Source organism: Mobula birostris, chromosome 6, assembly GCF_030028105.1.
Source record: "Mobula birostris isolate sMobBir1 chromosome 6, sMobBir1.hap1, whole genome shotgun sequence".
Lineage (NCBI taxonomy): Eukaryota > Metazoa > Chordata > Chondrichthyes > Myliobatiformes > Myliobatidae > Mobula > Mobula birostris.
The window spans coordinates 10,111,061-10,129,437 of NC_092375.1; the positions used below are offsets into that span (position 1 = coordinate 10,111,061).

The window sequence follows — 18,377 nt, forward strand, 5'->3', positions numbered from 1 at the left end:
GGGAAGTGATACAGGCAGTTACATTATAGATATTTAAAAGACTCTTGGACACATGAATGATAGGAAAATTGAGGGCTATGTCTGAGGGATGGGTTAGAATGATCTTGGAGTAGGTTAACAGGTTGGTATAACAATATCGAATGAGGGGCCTGTACTGTGCTGTAACATTCTGTGGTCTCATCCTATCTGCTTTATTCTGTTAAATAGTGAGGCCATTTGGCCCGTCAGATCCATACTGGCTTGCAGTGGAACAATTCTATAGTTCCATTCCCCCGCTGAATTCCCTGTGTCCCTATTCTGTCTCAAATGTCCACTAACTCCCCTTTGATTCCTTTGCCAGCTGCCTATGCTACCAAAAATCTAAAGCAGCTAATTAAACTACAACACACCCAAAATGGATTGAACACTGCTGCATGGAGTTGTGATGCAACAGCTCCAACTTGGTGATCGTACGGAGGTACAGTGAAGAGCATGCTAAATGGTTGCATCACCATCTAGTATGGAGGGGTCACTGAACAGCATTGGGAAGAAGCTACAGGAAGTTGCAAACTCAACCAGCTCCATCATGGGCATGAGCAACCCCAGCATAACCATAAAACCATATAACAATTACAGCACGGAAACAGGCCATCTCGGCCCTTCTAGTCCGTGCCGAACTCTTACCCTATCCTAGTCCCACCGACCTGCACTCAGCCCATAACCCTCCATTCCTTTCCTGTCCATATATCTATCCAATTTAACTTTAAACGACAACGTAGAACCTGCCTCAACCACTTCTGCTGGAAGTTCATTCCACACAGCTACCACTCTCTGAGTAAAGAAGTTCCCCCTCATGTTACCCCTAAACTTTTGTCCTCTAACTCTCAACCCATGCCCTCTTGTTTGATTCTTCCCCACTCTCTATGGAAAAAGTCTAACCAGAGGTTAGAAACTGCATCTTAGGAACTTAGGAACTGCATCTCGACGCACCTGGCGCAGATGTGGATGTCCGGGAGGCTGGGAGGCTCCACTACCTCCCACATCTGGCACTGAGAACAACAAGCTGCCCTCACACTCATACTTCCCCATCTCTTCAAATAACAGTGAAAAAAAAAGAATTACCAAACCATCTTTGCCTCGCCCATTTCCGCCTAAGCCCGTTTAGCCAAAGCCCTTAAGCCTTCACTCTGCTCTCGGCTCACTCCGCAGCCCGCAAACTCCTTTGCCCGCTATATAAGGTTGTGTTCCTTTTAAATTTCCCTTGTTTCATTCCCCGATGTCACACGCCTGCGCAGTCCTGCCTCTCTCGACGCCGATGAAAAAAAAACGAAAAATTCAAAAAAGGCTTCCTTTACACTCCCGCTCCAAATCTCAGTCTTCTTTCTCCCAATTAAAATGGAGAACATCTTCATAAGGTGATGCCTCTATCTTTAAGGACCCCCATCACTCTGGATTTTTTTCTTATTAATGCTACCAGAGAAGACGTACAGAAACTTCTTGAAGACACACACTCAACATTTTAGAAACAGCTTCTTCCCCTCCTCCATCATAGTTCTGAAAGGACAACGAGCCCATGAACACAACTCCAGAATTTTGCTTTTGCTCTCTCTGTTTGCACTAATTTAATTTGCTGTTTATGTCAAAAATGACAAGTATCAGATAATGTACTGCTATTACATCTCAGGGCATTCCAGAATAAAGAGTTCAATTCTAGCATTGACTGTAAGGAGTTTGTACGACTTCTCCATGAACCATGTGGGTTTCCTCCCAAAAGATCTATAGCAGATGCAATCTCACTGGCTCTCCACTTATATTTAGTCACCTGGACAATAGTAATATCAATGTTAGACTGCTGTTTATTGATTTAAGCTCAGAATTCAACATGATCATAGCCTCAGTTATAATCAACAAGCTTCAAAACAAGCAAGATAAATTTTGTAGACGCTGGAAATCCAAGCAACAAATATAGAATTCCAGAGGAACTCAGCAGGCCAGGTAGCATCTACAGAAAAAAGTACAGTTGATGTTTCGGGCTGAAATGTTGACTGCACTTTTTCCATGGCTGCTGCCAGGCCTGCTGATTTCCTCCAGCATTTTGTGTGTGTTGTTCAAAACTTGGGCCTCTCTACCTTCCTCTGCAACTAGATCCTTGACTTCCTCACTGGGAGACCACATTCTGAGCAGACTGGAAAGAACACCTCCTCCTCTCTGACAATCAACACTGGCACACCTCAAGGATGTGTGCTTAGCCCATTACCCTACTCTCTCCATCCACAACTATGTGGCTCAAGTGCCATCCATGAATTTGCTAATGCCAGAACTTCAGGAGCGAGATAGACCAGCTGGTTGAGTGATGTCACAACAACCTTGCACTCAACATCAGTAAGACCAAGAAATTGATTATAGACTTCAAGAAGGGGAAGTCAAGGGGACACACCAGTCCTCATCGAGCAGTTTCAGGGTGAGCGGTTTCAAGTTCCTGGGTATCAACATATGTGAAGATCTATCCTGGGCCCAAAATATTGATGCAATTACAAAGAAGGCATGACAGTGACTATATTTCATTAGGAGTTTGAGGAGACTCAGTATGTGACCAAATATACTCACAAATTTCTACAGATGCACCGTCATCGAGGACATTTTTAAAAATTGATGTTTCAAAAAGGCGGCATCCATCATTAAGGACCCCCATGTCGTACCCTATCCTCATTGCTATCATCATGGACAATGTACTCAATGAAGCCACTCAATGTGTTAGGAACAGTTTCTTCCCCTCCACCATCAGATTTCTGAATGGACAATGAATCCATTAGTACTACCTCCGTGTATTTTTCTCTCTTTTTGCACTTCTTATTTAATGAATGGTGGGGTGGGGTTTCATCTCTACCGAAGAGGGTGTAAGACACTCCTTCCCTCCACTAGCCAGCAGGTTACTCTTGGGCAAGGTGTAGCACCTGCTTAGCACCCCCAATCCCCTGGATCAGGATCACATGAAGCCATGGGAGTAGGTGTTGGATGGGCATACAGTTTAATACATGGCTAGGGAATTGGTGGAGGAGGGAGGGCATAAGATTTTTGGATTATTACGCTCTATTCCAGGGAAGGTGGGACCTGTACAGACGGGATGGTTTGCACCTGGACTGGATGAGGACAAATATCCCAGTGGGAAGGTTTCTTAATGATGCAGGAAGGGGTTTAAACTAGAGTTGCAGGGGGCTGGGAACCAGAGTGCCAGAACAGTTAGTGGAGAGATTGTGGAGACAGATATTGATAAGGCCTCAGGCAAAGTAAGGAATCAAAGGGTTGAGCATGGTGCGACTAGTGTCCAGAGCTGTGTATATTTCAATGCAAGAAGTATCATAGGAAAGGTGGATGGTAGTGCTGAAGATTAGGTAGCTGTTTACAAACAGAGGCAATGTGTAGTGAGGAGAGGCTGTTGATAGGCCAAAATTGCAGTCAACAGGATGAGTTTCAAGTAAAAGGCAGACGAAATTGAAAAGGGTGAATACAGGACTGAAGATGTTATATTTGAATACGTGCGCTATATGGAATAAGGTAAATGAACTTGCGGCACAGTTGCGGATTGGCATGTTTGATGTTGTAGGCATCACAGAGTCATGGCTGAAAGAAGATTATAACTGGGAGCTTAATGTCCAATGATACACGTTGTATTGAAAGGACAGACAGGAAGGCAGAGGGGGTGGTGCTGCTCTGTTGGTAGAAAATGAAATCAGTTCATTAGAAAGGGGTGACATAGGTTCAGAAAGTGTTGAATTGTTGTGGATAGAGCTAAGAAACAGAACTGCAAAGGTAAAAAGACCCTGATGGGAGCTGTATACAGACTTCCAAACAGTAGTAAGGATGTGGCCTACAAATTACAACAGGAGATAAAAATGCATACCAAAAAGGCAATGTTACAATAGTCATGGAGGACTTCAATATGTAGGTTGATTGGGAAAAATCAGATTGGTGCTGGATTACAGGAGGAGGATATTTCTAGAGTGCCGATGAGATGGCTTTTTAGAGCAGTTCATGGTTGATCCCACTATGGGATCAGTTATTGTGGATTGGATGTTCTGCAATGATCCAGAATTGATTAGAGAGCTTAAGGTAAAAGAACTTTGGGGGCAAGTTATCATAATATGATCAAATTCACCATGAAATTTGAGAAGGAGAAGCTAATGTCAGATGTATCAGTATTATGAATCTAGAAGATTATAAGGCTAGTGGGAAGGAGTTTAAGAATGAAATTAGGAGAACCAGAAGGGGCCATGAGTAGGCCTTGGTGGACAGGATTAAGAAAAACTGAAGGCATTCTACAAGTATGTGAAGAGCAAGAGGATAAGACGTGAGAGAATAGGACCAATCAAGTGTGACAATGGAAAAGTGTGTATGGAATCGGGGGAAATAGCGGAGGTACTTAATGAATACTTTGCTTCAGTATTCACGACGGAAAAAGATCTTGGTGATTGTAGGGATGACTTGCAGTGGACCGAAAAGCTTGAGCATGTAGATATTAAGAAATGGGATGTGCTGGAGCTTTTGGAAAGCATCAAGTTGGATAAGTTACCGGGACCGGACGGGATGTACCTCAGGCTACTGCGGGAAGCGAGGAAGCAGATTGTTGAGCCTCTGGCAATGATCTTTGCATCATCAATGAGGACAGGAGAGATTCTGGAGGATTGGAGGGTTGCAGATGTTGTTCCCTTATTCAAGAAAGGGAGTAGAGATAGCCCAGGAAATTATGGGTCAATGAGTCTTACTTCAGTGGTTGGTATGTTGATGGAGAAGATCCTGAGAGGCAGGATTTATGAATATTTGGAGAGGCATAATATGATTAGGAATAGTCAGCATGGTTTTGTCAAAGGCAGGTCATGCCTTACGAGCCTGATTGAATTTTTTGAGGATGTGACTAAACACATTGATGAAGGTAGAGCTGTAGATGTAGTGTATATGGATTTTAGCAAGGCATTTGATAAGGTACCCCATGCAAGACTTATTGAGAAAGTAAGGAGGCATGGGATCCAAGGGGACATTGCTTTGTGGATCCACAACTGGCTTGCCCACAGAAGGCAAAGAGTGGTTGTAGTCTGGTCATATTCTGGATGGAGGCCAGAGACCAGTGGAATGCCTCAGGGATCTGTTCTGGGACCCCTACTGTCTGTGATTTTCATAAATGACCTGGATGAGGAAGTGGAGGGATGGGTTAGTAAATTTGCTGATGACATAAAGGTTGGGGGTGCTGTGGATAGTGTGGAGGGCTGTCAGAGGCTAAAACGGGACATTGATAGGATGCAAAGCTGGGCTGAGAAGTGGCAGATGGAGTTTAACCCAGGTAAGTGTGAGATGGTTCATTTTGGTAGGTCAAATATGACGGAAATATATAGCATTAATCGTAAGACTCTTGGCAGTGTGGAGGATTAGAGGGATCTTGGGGTCCGAATCCATAGAACACTCAAAGCTGCTACTCAGGTTGACTCTGTGGTTAAGAGGGCATACGGTGCATTGGCCTTCATCAACCGTGGGATTGAGTTTAAGAGCCAAGAGGTAATGTTGCAGCTATATAGGACCCTGGTCAGACCCCACTTGGAGTACTGTGTTCAATTTTGGTTGCCTCACTATAGGAAGGATGTGGAAACCATAGAAAGGGCGCAGAGGAGATTTACAAGGATGTTTCCTGGATTGGGGAGTATGCCTTATGAAAATAGGTTGAGTGAACTCGGCCTTTTCTCCTTGGAACGACGGAGGATGAGAGGTGACCTGATAGATGTGTACAAGATAATGAGAGGCATTGATCATGTGGATAGTCAGAGGCTTTTCCCCAGGGCTGAAATGGCTAGCACGAGAGGGCATAGTTTTAAGGTGCTTCGAAGTAGGTACAAAGGAGATGTCAGGGGTAAGTTTTTTTCACAGAGAGTGGTGAGTGCTTGGAATGGGCTGCTGGCAATGGTGGTGGAGTCGGATACGATAGGGTCTTTTAAGAGACTCTTGGATAGGTACATGGAGCTTAGAAAAGTAGAGGGCTATGGGTTACCCTAGGTAATTTCTAAGGTAAGGACATGTTCGGCACAGCTTTGTGGGCTGAAGGGCCTCTATAGTGCCATAGGTTTTCTATGTTTCTATGTTTCTAAGACTGGGAAATTAGAAATATTACTCCAAGAATGGAGAGAGACAGAAGGTGGGAAACTATAGGGCAGTCTGACCTCAGTGGCTGGGAAGATGTTGGAGACGATTATTAAGAATGAGCTCTCAGGGTACTTGGAGGCACATAATAAAATAGACCATAGTCAGGAATGTTTCCTCAAGGGAAAATCATGTCTGAAAAATATGTTGGAATTATTTGAAGAAATAACAAGCAGGATAGACGAAGGAGAATTCAATGATCTTGTGTTCTTGGACTTTCAGAAGGACTTTGACAAGGTGCCACACATGAGGCTGCTTTAACAACTACGCGCCCAGGATATTACAGGAAAGATTCTAGCAGGGATTAAGCAGTAGTTGATTGGCTGGAAGCAAAGTGTGGGAATAAAGGGAACCTTTTCTGAATGGCTACCAGTGACTATTGATGTTCCACAGGGGTCTGTATTGGGACAGATTCCTTTCATGTTATATGATGAAATTGATGGATTTGTTGCAAAGATTTCAGGCAATATGAAGATAGGTGGAGTGGCAGGTGGCTTTGAGGAAGTAGTGAAGCTATAGAAGGGCTTTGACAAATTAGAAGATTGAGCAAAGAAATAACAGATGGAATACAGTGTTGGGAAGTGTATGGCCATGCACTTTGGTAGAAGAAATGAGCGGGTTGACTATTTTCCAGATGGAGAGAAAATACAAAAAATCTGAGGTGCATAGGGATTTGGGAGTCTGTGTGCAGGATTCCCTAAAGGTTAACCTAAAGGTTGAGTCTGTGGTGAGGAAGGCATTATGCGATGTGAGCACTCATTTCAATAGGACTAGAATATTTATCAAGGATATAATGTTGAGACTGTGTAAAGCACTGGTGAGCCCTCTCTTGGAGTATTGTGACCAATTTTGGGCCCCTTATCTTAGAAAGGTGGTGCTGAATCTGGAAAGGGTTCAAAGGAGGTTCACGAAAATTATTTCAGGATGGAGTAGTTTGTCATATGAAGAGCGTTTGGTGGTTCTGGGCCTGTACTCACTAGAACTCAGAAGAATGATGGGTGACCTCATTGAAACCTATCGAATGGTGAAACACCTTGATAGAGTCAATGTGGAGAGGATGTTTCCTCTGGTGGGAGAGTCTAAGATCAGAGAACACCGTGTCAGAATATAAAGGCATCCTTTTAGAATGGAGCTCAGGAGGAATTTCTTCAGCCAGAGAGTGGTGAATCTGTGGAATTCTTTGCTACAGGTAGCTGTGGAGGCCAAGTCTTTTTTTATATTTAAGACAGAAGTGGATAGGTTCTTAACTGGTCAGGGCATGAAGGGATATGGGGAGAAGGCAGGAGATTCGGGTGAGAAGGAAAATGATGAAATGCTGGAACAGACTCGATGGGCCAAATTACCTAATTCTGCTCCTATAGCTTATGGTCATATGACCATACTGGTTATGTGACCACTAATGCCAGCAGAGAATCGCTGAAGAGTATTAATAATGGCTGGGCCACCCATCTCGTATAGATACAGTCCAGGAGAAGGAAATAGCAAACCACTACCGTAGAAATATTTGCCAGGAACAATCATGGTTAAGACCATGATCACTCACATCATACAACATGGCACATAGTGATGATGATTTTAATTTACCTTTTTTAGCTATATCCATTATTGTAATTTATAGTTTTTTTAATGTATTTTACTATAATGCTGATGTAAGACAACAAATTTCACAACCTATCCCAGTGATATTGCACCTGATTCTGATTCTGCACTGTATCTCTAAATAAATAAAAAATAAATAATCTTGAATCTTGATTGGTGAAGATTCTTGAAATTAGTTTGCAAGTATTTTCTGGTAAGATTGTCTGTGTGGTAAGAGAAAATTATCTCCTTAAATGTGATAGCTTCCTGTTACACTTTGACTTGCAGGTTTGCGTGTTTTTCAACTCTGAGCTCTTCCAGGGAAACCGTGTAGTTAAACAGAGTTCTGAAGATATGGATGCTTTTGGCTCACCCAATAACCTCCCTCTGTTGGAACTGAATGTGCAGGTGAAAGGTAAGTCACATGAGCAGGCACCCAACCTCCCCTGGGCCAGTAATCTTAAACACGAGAGATTGTGCAGATTCTGGAAATCCAGAGCAAAACACACAAATTGCTGAGGGAACTCAGGAGGTCAGGCAGCATCTACGGAGAGGAATAAAAAGTGGAGACTCTTCAACACACCCAAAATGCTGAGATCCTCCAGCACCTGGAGGCAACTCTGTAAGATCCGGTCATCAACTCGAGCTCCAACTCATTCATCAACGTCCTTCATGGGATAAGGACATCTCTGGCAGGGTCAGAATTTATTTCCCACTATTACTTGTCTGCAAGCTGCTCACACTGTTATTGAAAGATATACTTAGACTAGAAAGCGTGCGGAAAAAATTGACAAAAATGTTGCCGAGATAAGAGGGCCCAAGGTGTAGGGAAGGGTTGTCCACGCTAAGTCTTTATTCCTCGGAACAGAGGAGAATGCGGAGAAACCTTATATAAATGTTTAAAATTATGGGAGGCAGAGATCAGCTGGATGGTGGCAGTCTTTTCCCCAGGGTAGGGGAGTCCAAAACCAGAGGGCAAAGGTTTAGGGTGAAAGGGGAAGAATTAAAAGGATCCTGGAGGGTAAGTTTTTCACACAGAGGGTGGTGAGTAAGTGGAACGAGCTGCCAGAGGAAGTGGTTGAGGCAGGTACAATAGTATCAGTTAAGCAGTACTTGGATAGGTGCATGGAGTGGAAGGGGGTCAGAGAGATCAGAACAATGAGTCCTGATGAGTTTTGGGGGGGCACGGCATAGGATCAAAACAAGCTGCAGAAAGCCGTAAGCTCAGTCAGCTCTATCATGGCCACTAGTCTCCCCAGCATCTAGGACATCTTCAAAGAGTGATCCCTCAAAAAGGTGGCATGCGTCATTAAGGACCCCCATCTCCCAGGACTTCCCCTCTTCTCATTGTTACCATTAGGGAGGAGGCACTGAAGACTTAAGACGCACACTCAATGACCCAGGAGCAGCTTTTTCCGCTCTGCCATCAGATTTCTTAATTGACATTGAATCCAAGAGCAAAACCTTACTACTTTTTTCTGATTTTGCACTACTTATTTAACTTAAAAATTTAAATATATATCTATATATTTGCTATAATTTACAATCGTTACTACTATCTGTTGTAATTTACCACAGCTGTATAACAAGAAATGTCACAACACATGACATTGATCTTAAACCTGATTCTGATGAAGGGTCTTAAATCGAAGCATCAATTGTTTATTCCTCTCCATAGATACAGATTGATCTACTGGGATCCACCAGCATTTTATACATGTTACTAAGTGTTAGAGCAGGTGTTCCCAAACTTTTTTATAGCATGGACTAATGCCATGAAGCAAGGGGTCCATGGTCACCAGGTTGGAAACCTTCTGGGTTAGAGGGATATGTGTTGAATAAATTAAATTGGGACTATCTGTGTAGGCCCTGTGTTGGCATGGACTGTTTGGGCCGAAAGGCCTGTATTTGTGCTGTATTGCTCTATGACTCTATAACAGTTTGGCTTGCCTGACCTTTTCCGAGGGCAGTTGAAACTTGACCATACTGTTATGGGTCTGGAGTTACGTGCACTCGGTGGCCACTTTATTAGGTACACCGGCACACCTGCTCATTAATGCAAATATCTAATTGGCAAACTATGTTCCAGCAACTCAATGCATGAAAGTCAAGGGGTTCAGTTGTTGTTCCCTCAGAATGAAGGACCGACACCTTGTTTCTCATCTGGGTAGCCTCCAACCTGATGGCATGAATATCAATTTCTCCAGTAAAATAAATTCTCCTCCCCTCTTCTCCTATTCCCTATCCTGGCCTCTTACCTCTTCTCTACCTGCCTATAACCTTCCCCTGGTGCCTCTCTTTCTTCCCTTCTTCCTCTGGACCACTCTCTATCAGATTCCTTCAATTCTAGTCATTTACCTTTCACCTGGTTTCACCTATCACCTTCTAGCTACCCTCCTTCCCCTCCCCCCACCTTCTTATTCCGACATTCTCCCCTTCCTTTCCAGTCCTGAGAAAGGGACACAGCCCGAAATATTGGCTGGTTGTTTGTTTCCATAGATGCTGCCTGACCTGCTGAGTTCCTCCATCATGATGTGTGTCTTGCTCCAGATTTCCAGCATCTACAGAATTCCTTGTCTTTGAGATTTATCTTTCCCTAGATTGGAGCGTATGTCTTATGAGGGTAGGCTGAGCGAGGTAGGGCTTTTATCTTTTGAGCGAAGGAGGATGGGAGGTGGCATAATGGATGCACATAGACTGATAAGAGGAATAGATGGACTGGACAGTCAGAGACATTTTCTTAGGATGGAAGTGGCTAATGTGAGAAGGCATGACTTTAAGGTGATTTGAGGAAAATAGGGGGCCTGTCAAAGGCAAGTATTTTTTTACATAGGGAATAGTGACTGTGTGGAATACCCTTCCAGGAAAGGTGGTAGAGGGAGAGCCATTAGGGACAGTTAAAAGACTTTTTGGTACATGCATGATAGAAATCTGAAGGGCTGTGTGAGAGGGAAGGGTTAGATTGATATTGGAGGAGGTTGAGAGTTTGGAGCATTACTGTGCAGCCTCTACTGTACTGTTCAATGTTCACATACATTCATTCCCAGAAATGGCAGATCTGCTTTCCTCTTTCTTCTTATAGTAATTGTTCTTCCTAATCCACCTTAAGTGCTTTTTGATGCCATATATTACCATTCTGTGATGTGCAGTTAACATATTGAGTGTTTTTTGTGCATTTTCCAACTTGCAGACAAAATCGGCTTTTCGGACGTCTTAAATGACGAAACATCCAAGGATGGTCTGTAACTAACACCTTTCTTTTATTTCTCCAAATGCATACTTTAGTAAACAAGGATACGAAGAAGGCAAATGAGGGTGACTTGCAGATTTTCACCTTGAATTGCACACCGGACATAGGAATTCTTCAGTTCTTTCCTGGAATTAATGAAAGATATGTAAGTGTATCTCAGTGATTTTCAGCACGTATGCCGTAAAAGCAGCAAATGTTGGAAACACTCAGCAGGTCAGGCAGCATCTACGGAGAGACATTTTCCCAGACTGGTAATGCCACTCTTCCCCTTTAATCCATCCCGCTCTATTGAGTCTAATGCCGTAGAAAGCTGGAACATTGAGCTGCCAATCCTGCCTCTACTGCAACCAAGTCTCACTAATGGCTGCAGTGTCATAATTCCACATGCTGATTCATGCCCTGAACTCATCCACCTTTCCTGCAATACTTCTTGCATTGAAATATACACAACTCAGAACATTAACCCACCATGATCAATCTTTCAATTCCTGATTTTTATATGTGGGCTTAAAAACATCTTTCCCCACGACCACTCCACTATCTGCTCTGACATTTTGCTTCATATTCCCCTGCAACTCTAGTTTAAACTCCTCGCCTTGCAGAACCAGCAAACCTTCCCACAAGGATATTAGTCCCGCTCCAGTTCAGGTGCAAACTGTCCCTACTGTACAGCTTCCTCTTTCACTGGAAGAGAGCCCAATGATCAAACTATATAAAGCCCTCTCTCCTGCATCATCTCCTTAGCCAGCTGTTGAACTGCATGATCTGCCTATTTCTGGCCTCACTTGCATGTGGCACAGGTAGCAATCCTGAAATCACAACCTGTCCTTTAACTTAGCGCCTAACTCCCTGAACTCACTATGCAGGAAATTGGCACCTCTCCTACCCATGTCGTTGGTACCACCGGCTGCTTACTTAAAAAAGCTGTGGACTTGACCCTGGCACCTAGGAGGCAACATACAGTACTGCAGAAAATTTTTAGGCACATATATAGCTAAGGAGCCTAAGACTTTTGGATAGTACTGTAGTAATTGTATGTACTACACTGTACTGCTGCTGCAGCAAAAAAAACACACTTCATGACATACGTGATGATAAACCTGTTTCCGATATAAGCCTTTATTGTAGACAGAGAGTGGAAAGGGGGCAAGGAGAGAGGAGGGAATGGAAAGCACCAGAGAGACATTCTATAATGATCAGTAAACCAATTGTTTGGAATCAAATTATCTGAAGGGTGGCCGATTAGGAAAAGGGGCGGTGCAATGAGACCTGGTGTCATTGTACACCAGTCATTGAAAGTGGGTATGCAGGTACAGCAGACGGTGAAAAAGGCGAACGGTATGCTGGCATTCATAGCAAGAGGATTCGAGTACAGGAGCAGGGAGGTACTACTGCAGTTGTACAAGGCATTGGTGAGACCACACCCAGAGTATTGTGTGAGTTTTGGTCCCCTAATCTGAGGAAAGATATTCTTGCCATAGAGGGGGTACAAAGAAGGTTCACCAGATTGATTCCTGGGATGGCAGGACTTTCATATGATAAAAGACTGGATCGATTAGGCTTATACTCTCTGGAATTTAGAAGATTGAGGGGGGGATCTGATTGAAATGTATAAAATTCTAAAGGGATTGGACAAGCTAGATGCAGGAAGATTGTCCCCGACGTTGGGGAGCAGTACCAGAATAGGTCTGGAGTACAGACTGTTCCACATAACCAATGGAGAGGCAAGCGTAGCTGGGTCCCATGCGAGTTCCCATAGCTACAGCCTTAGCCTGAAGAAAGTGGGAAGAGCCAAAAGAGAAGTTATTAAGTGTGAGAACCAGTTCCGCTAACCGGAGGAGGGTAGTGGTGGTGGGGAACTGGTGAGGTCTATTATCCAGGAAGTAGCGGAGGGCTTTGAGACCTTCTTGATGGGGAATGGAGGTGTATAAGGATTGGACATCCATAGTGAAAATGAAGCGGTCAGGACCGGGGAACTGGAAGTTATTGAAGAGGTGGAGGGCATGGGATATATCCTGGATGTCGGTGGGGAGGGACTGAACTATGGGTGACAAAATGGAGTCCAGGTAGGCAGATACAAGTTCGGTGGGACAGGAGCAGGCAGAAACTATGGGTTTACCGGGACAGTCAGGCTTGTGTATCTTTGGGAGGAGGTAAAACCGAGCGGTACGGGGTGTGGGAATAATGAGTTTAGTGGCTGAGGATGGAAGGTCTCCTGAGTTCATAAGGGTGGTGATGGCGCGGGAGACAATGGTTTGTTAGGACCCCACCAAAAAACATCACTCTCCAGGCCGCAGGCCTGGGCAAGGTTGTATGGAAGACCTGTAGTTGCCCATGCTGCAAGTCTCCCCTCTCCATGACACCAACGTTGTCCAAGGGAAGGGCAAGGGCCAATACAGCTTGGCATCAGTGTCGTCGCAGAGCAATGTATGGTTAAGTGCCTTACTCAAGGACACAACACGCTGGGTCTCGAACTTACGACCTTCAGGTCGCTAGTCAAGTGCCTTAACCACTTGGACACGTGCCCACAAGGGTCCCAGCTGTGTGGAAAACATCACATGTGGTCCCAATACCTAAGAAAGGCTGACAAAGTTTTGAATGACTACCATCCTGTGGCCCTGACCTCACACATCATGAAGTCTCTGCAGAGACTGGTCCTGGCTCACCTCTGACCCCTGGTCAGATCAGCCATGCAATTCACCTACCAGGAGCACATTGGAGTCGGCAGCGCTGTCATCTACCTGTTTAACAGAGCCTACTGTCATTTGGATAAGCAGAACAGCACTGTGAGGGTCATGATTTTATGATTTCTCAAGTGCCTTCAATACCATACAGCCCTCATCGCTGGGGGACAAGCTCTGTTCAATGCAAATTGGTACTTCCATTGCATTCTGGGTAATGGATGACCTGACTGGCAGACTACAGTTTGTGCACCTTCAGAGTTGTGTGTCAGACATGGCTATAAGCAGCACTGGGGACCCACAGGGGACTGTGTTGGCTCCCTTCCTGTTTACCCTGTATACCTTGGACTTTAAATACAACACTGAGTCATGTCATCTGCAGTAATTCTCTGATGATTCAACAATAGTTGGGTATATAAAGGGAGGCAAGGAGGATGAATACAGGGCCCTGCTGGAGGACTTCGTCAAATAGTGCAAGCTGAATCATCTGTGGCTGAACATCAATAAGACAAAGGAGATGGCGATGGACTTCAGGAAGACCAAGCCTGCAGTGCTCCCTGTTACTATTCATGGCGAGATCGTGGATGTGGTGAGCACCTACAAGTACCTGGGGGTGCACCTGGATGACAGACTTGAGTGGAGTACCAACATAGAGACTGGGTACAAGAAGGGCCAGAGTCACCTCTACTACCTGAGGAAACTGAGGTCCTTTGAAGTAAGCAGGCCTCTCCTTCACATGTTCTACCAGTCTGTTGTTGCCAGTATAATAGAAACATAGAAACATAGAAAGTAGGTGCAGGAGTAGGCCATTCGGCCCTTCGAGCCTGCACCGCCATTTATTATGATCATGGCTGATCATCCAACTCAGAACAGCGCCCCAGCCTTCCCTCCATACCCCCTGACCCCCATAGCCACAAGGGCCATATCTAACTCCCTCTTAAATATAGCCAATGAACTGGCCTCAACTGTTTCCTGTGGCAGAGAATTCCACAGATTCACCACTCTCTGTGTGAAGAAGTTTTTCCTAATCTCGGTCCTAAAAGGCTTCCCCTCTATCCTCAAACTGTGACCCCTCGTTCTGGACTTCCCCAACATCGGGAACAATCTTCCAGCATCTAGCCTGTCCAATCCCCTTAGGATCTTATACGTTTCAATCAGATCCCCCCTCAATCTTCTAAATTCCAACGAGTACAAGCCCAGTTCATCCAGTCTTTCTTCATATGAAAGTCCTGCCATCCCAGGAATCAATCTGGTGAACCTTCTCTGTACTCCCTCTATGGCAAGGATGTCTTTCCTCAGATTAGGGGACCAAGACTGCACACAATACTCCAGGTGTGGTCTCACCAAGGCCTTGTACAACTGCAGTAGTACCTCCCTGCTCCTGTACTCAAATCCTCTCGCTATAAATGCCAGCATACCATTCGACTTTTTCACCGCCTGCTGTACCTGCATGCCCACTTTCAATGACTGGTGTATAATGACACCCAGGTCATGTTGCACCTCCCCTTTTCCTAATCGGCCACCATTCAGATAATAATCTGTTTTCCTATTTTTGCCACCAAAGTGGATAACTTCACATTTATCCACATTAAATTGCATCTGCCATGAATTTGCCCACTCACCCAACCTATCCAAGTCACCCTGCATCCTCTTAGCATCCTCCTCACAGCTAACACTGCCACCCAGCTTCGTGTCATCCGCAAACTTGGAGATGCTGCATTTAATTCCCTCATCCAAGTCATTAATATATATTGTAAACAACTGGGGTCCCAGCACTGAGCCTTGCGGTACCCCACTAGTCACCGCCTGCCATTCTGAAAAGGTCCCGTTTATTCCCACTCTTTGCTTCCTGTCTGCTAACCAACTCTCCACCCACACCAATACCTTACCCCCAATACCGTGTGCTTTAAGTTTGCACACTAATCTCCTGTGTGGGACCTTGTCAAAGGCCTTTTGAAAATCCAAATATACCACATCCACTGGTTCTCCCCTATCCACTCTACTAGTTACATCCTCAAAAAATTCTATGAGATTCGTCAGACATGATTTTCCTTTCACAAATCCATGCTGACTTTGTCCGATCATTTCACCGCTTTCCAAATGTGCTGTTATCACATCCTTGATAACTGACTCCAGCAGTTTCCCCACCACCGACGTTAGGCTAACCGGTCTATAATTCCCCGGTTTCTCTCTCCCTCCTTTTTTAAAAAGTGGAGTTACATTAGCCACCCTCCAATCCTCAGGAACTAGTCCAGAATCTAACGAGTTTTGAAAAATTATCACTAATGCATCCACTATTTCTTGGGCTACTTCCTTAAGCACCCTGGGATGCAGACCATCCGGCCCTGGGGATTTATCTGCCTTCAATCCCTTCAATTTACCTGACACCACTTCCCTACTAACATGTATTTCGCTCAGTTCCTCCATCTCACTGGACCCTCTGACCCCTACTATTTCTGGAAGATTATTTATGTCCTCCTTAGTGAAGACAGAACCAAAGTAATTATTCAATTGGTCTGCCATGTCCTTGCTCCCCATAATCAATTCACCTGTTTCTGCCTGCAGGGGACCTACATTTGTCTTTACCAGTCTTTTCCTTTTTACATACCTATAAAAGCTTTTACAGTCAGTTTTTATGTTCCCTGCCAGTTTTCTCTCATAATCTTTTTTCTCCTTCCTAATTAAGCCCTTTGTCCTCCTCTGCTGAACTCTGAATTTCTCCCAGTCCTCAGGTGAGCCACTTTCTCTGGCTAATTTGTATGCTGCTTCTTTGGAATTGATACTATCCCTAATTTCTCTTGTCAGCCACGGGTGCACTACCTTCCTTGATTTATTCTTTTGCCAAACTGGGATGAACATTTGTTGCAGTTCATCCATGCAACCTTTAAATGCTTGCCATTGCATATCCACCATCAATCCTTTAAGTGTCATTTGCCAGTCTATCTTAACTAATTCATGTCTCATACCTTCAAAGTTACCCCTCTTTAAGTTCAGAACCTTTGTTTCTGAATTAACTATGTCACTCTCCATCTTAATGAAGAATTCCACCATATTATGGTCACTCTTAACCAAGGGGCCTCTCACGACAAGATTGTTAATTAACCCTTCCTCATTGCTCAAAACCCAGTCCAGAATAGCCTGCTCTCTAGTCGGTTCCTCGACATGTTGGTTCAAAAAACCATCCCGCATACATTCCAATCTTCAATGTACTCGGGCAATGGCATCAACACAGGGGATGCCAACAGGGTCAATAGACATTAGAAAGGCTAGCTCTGTTATAGGAGTCGAACTGAGCATTTCCAAGGCTGTGGTAGAACAAAGGACCCTCCTGAAAGCCCTGGCAGTTTTGGACAATGTTTCTCATCCTCTGCATGCCACCTTGGCTGAACGGAGGAGCACTTTTAGTAATAGACTAAGACTATTGTGCTGCTCCAAAGAGCACGACATGAGGTGATTCTTACCTTTGGCCATCAGGTTCTATAGTGAGTCAACCTATAGTTGGCAAACTGATGACCCCTCCTGTTAGGCTGTTATTCACCTTGGCTTACCAGAGCTCTGTTTAAACTGTTTTATTATTAAGGTAACTTATTTTCTATTCCTTCTTGTTTCTCTTCTATTATTTGTATATCTATGCACTTGTAACACTGTAACTCCCTTTGGGATCAATAAAGTGTTTATCTATCTATCTATTCCCAACATTCTTTGGTCCCGCTGGATTTACAAATTCACTCTCCACTCCACTTTGACAAATTCAGTACCTTGCAAAGGTCTTGGGCACCCTAGCTACATATATGTGCCTAAGATTTTTTCACAGTACTGTATCACAAGGGAATCTTATTCTTGTCCAAAGATCCTCTTTTCTGTTCCCCAAACTAATGAATCCCCTATCACTACAGCTCACCTCAGTTCTCCCCTTCCCTTCAGGGCCACCGAGCCAGACTTGGTGCCAGAGGCCTGACCATTGTTGCCTTCCTCAGCTAGGCCATCAATATCTCCCCCACCCCCGCACCCGCCGACAGTATCCAAAGTGGAATAACCATTGTTGAGGGCGATGGCCACAGGGATACTCTACATTGGCTGTCTAACCCCTTTCTTTCTCCCTCCTGATGGTCACCTGTGTCCTGCACCTTTGGTGTGACTACAGTACCCCTTTGTGACCAACACATATCGAAGCTGCTGGTGAACGCAGCAGGCCAGGCAGCGTCTCTAGGAAGCGGTACAGTCGACGTTTCAGGCCGAGACCCTTTGTCAGAACTAACTGAAGGAAGAGCTAGTAAGAGATTTGAAAGTGGGAGGGGGAGGGGGAGATCCGTAATGATAGGAGAAGACAGGAGGGGGAGGGATGGAGCCAAGAGCTGGACAGGTGATTGGCAAAAGAGTTATGAGAGGATCATGGGACAGGAGGCTCAGGGAGAAGGAAAGGGGGGGGGGGAGCCCAAAGGATGGGCAAGGGGTATAGTGAGAGGGACAGAGGGAGAAAAAGGAGAAAGAGAAAAAGAAAGTGTGTATATAAATAAATAAATAAATAATGGATAGGGTACGAGGGGGAGGTAGGGCATTAGCGGAAGTTTGAGAAGTCAGTGTTCATGCCATCAGGTTGGAGGCTACCCAGATGGAATATAAGGTGTTGTTCTTCCAACCTGAGTGTGGCTTCATCTTGACAGTAGAGGAGGCCGTGGATAGACATACCAGAATGGGAATGGAAC

General features: G+C 44.6%; 1 pseudogene; it reads left to right on the forward strand.

The window, feature by feature from the left end:
- Window positions 1–18,377, forward strand: part of LOC140199701 (L-asparaginase 1-like) — a 38,750-nt pseudogene that overhangs the window by 6,387 nt on the left and 13,986 nt on the right.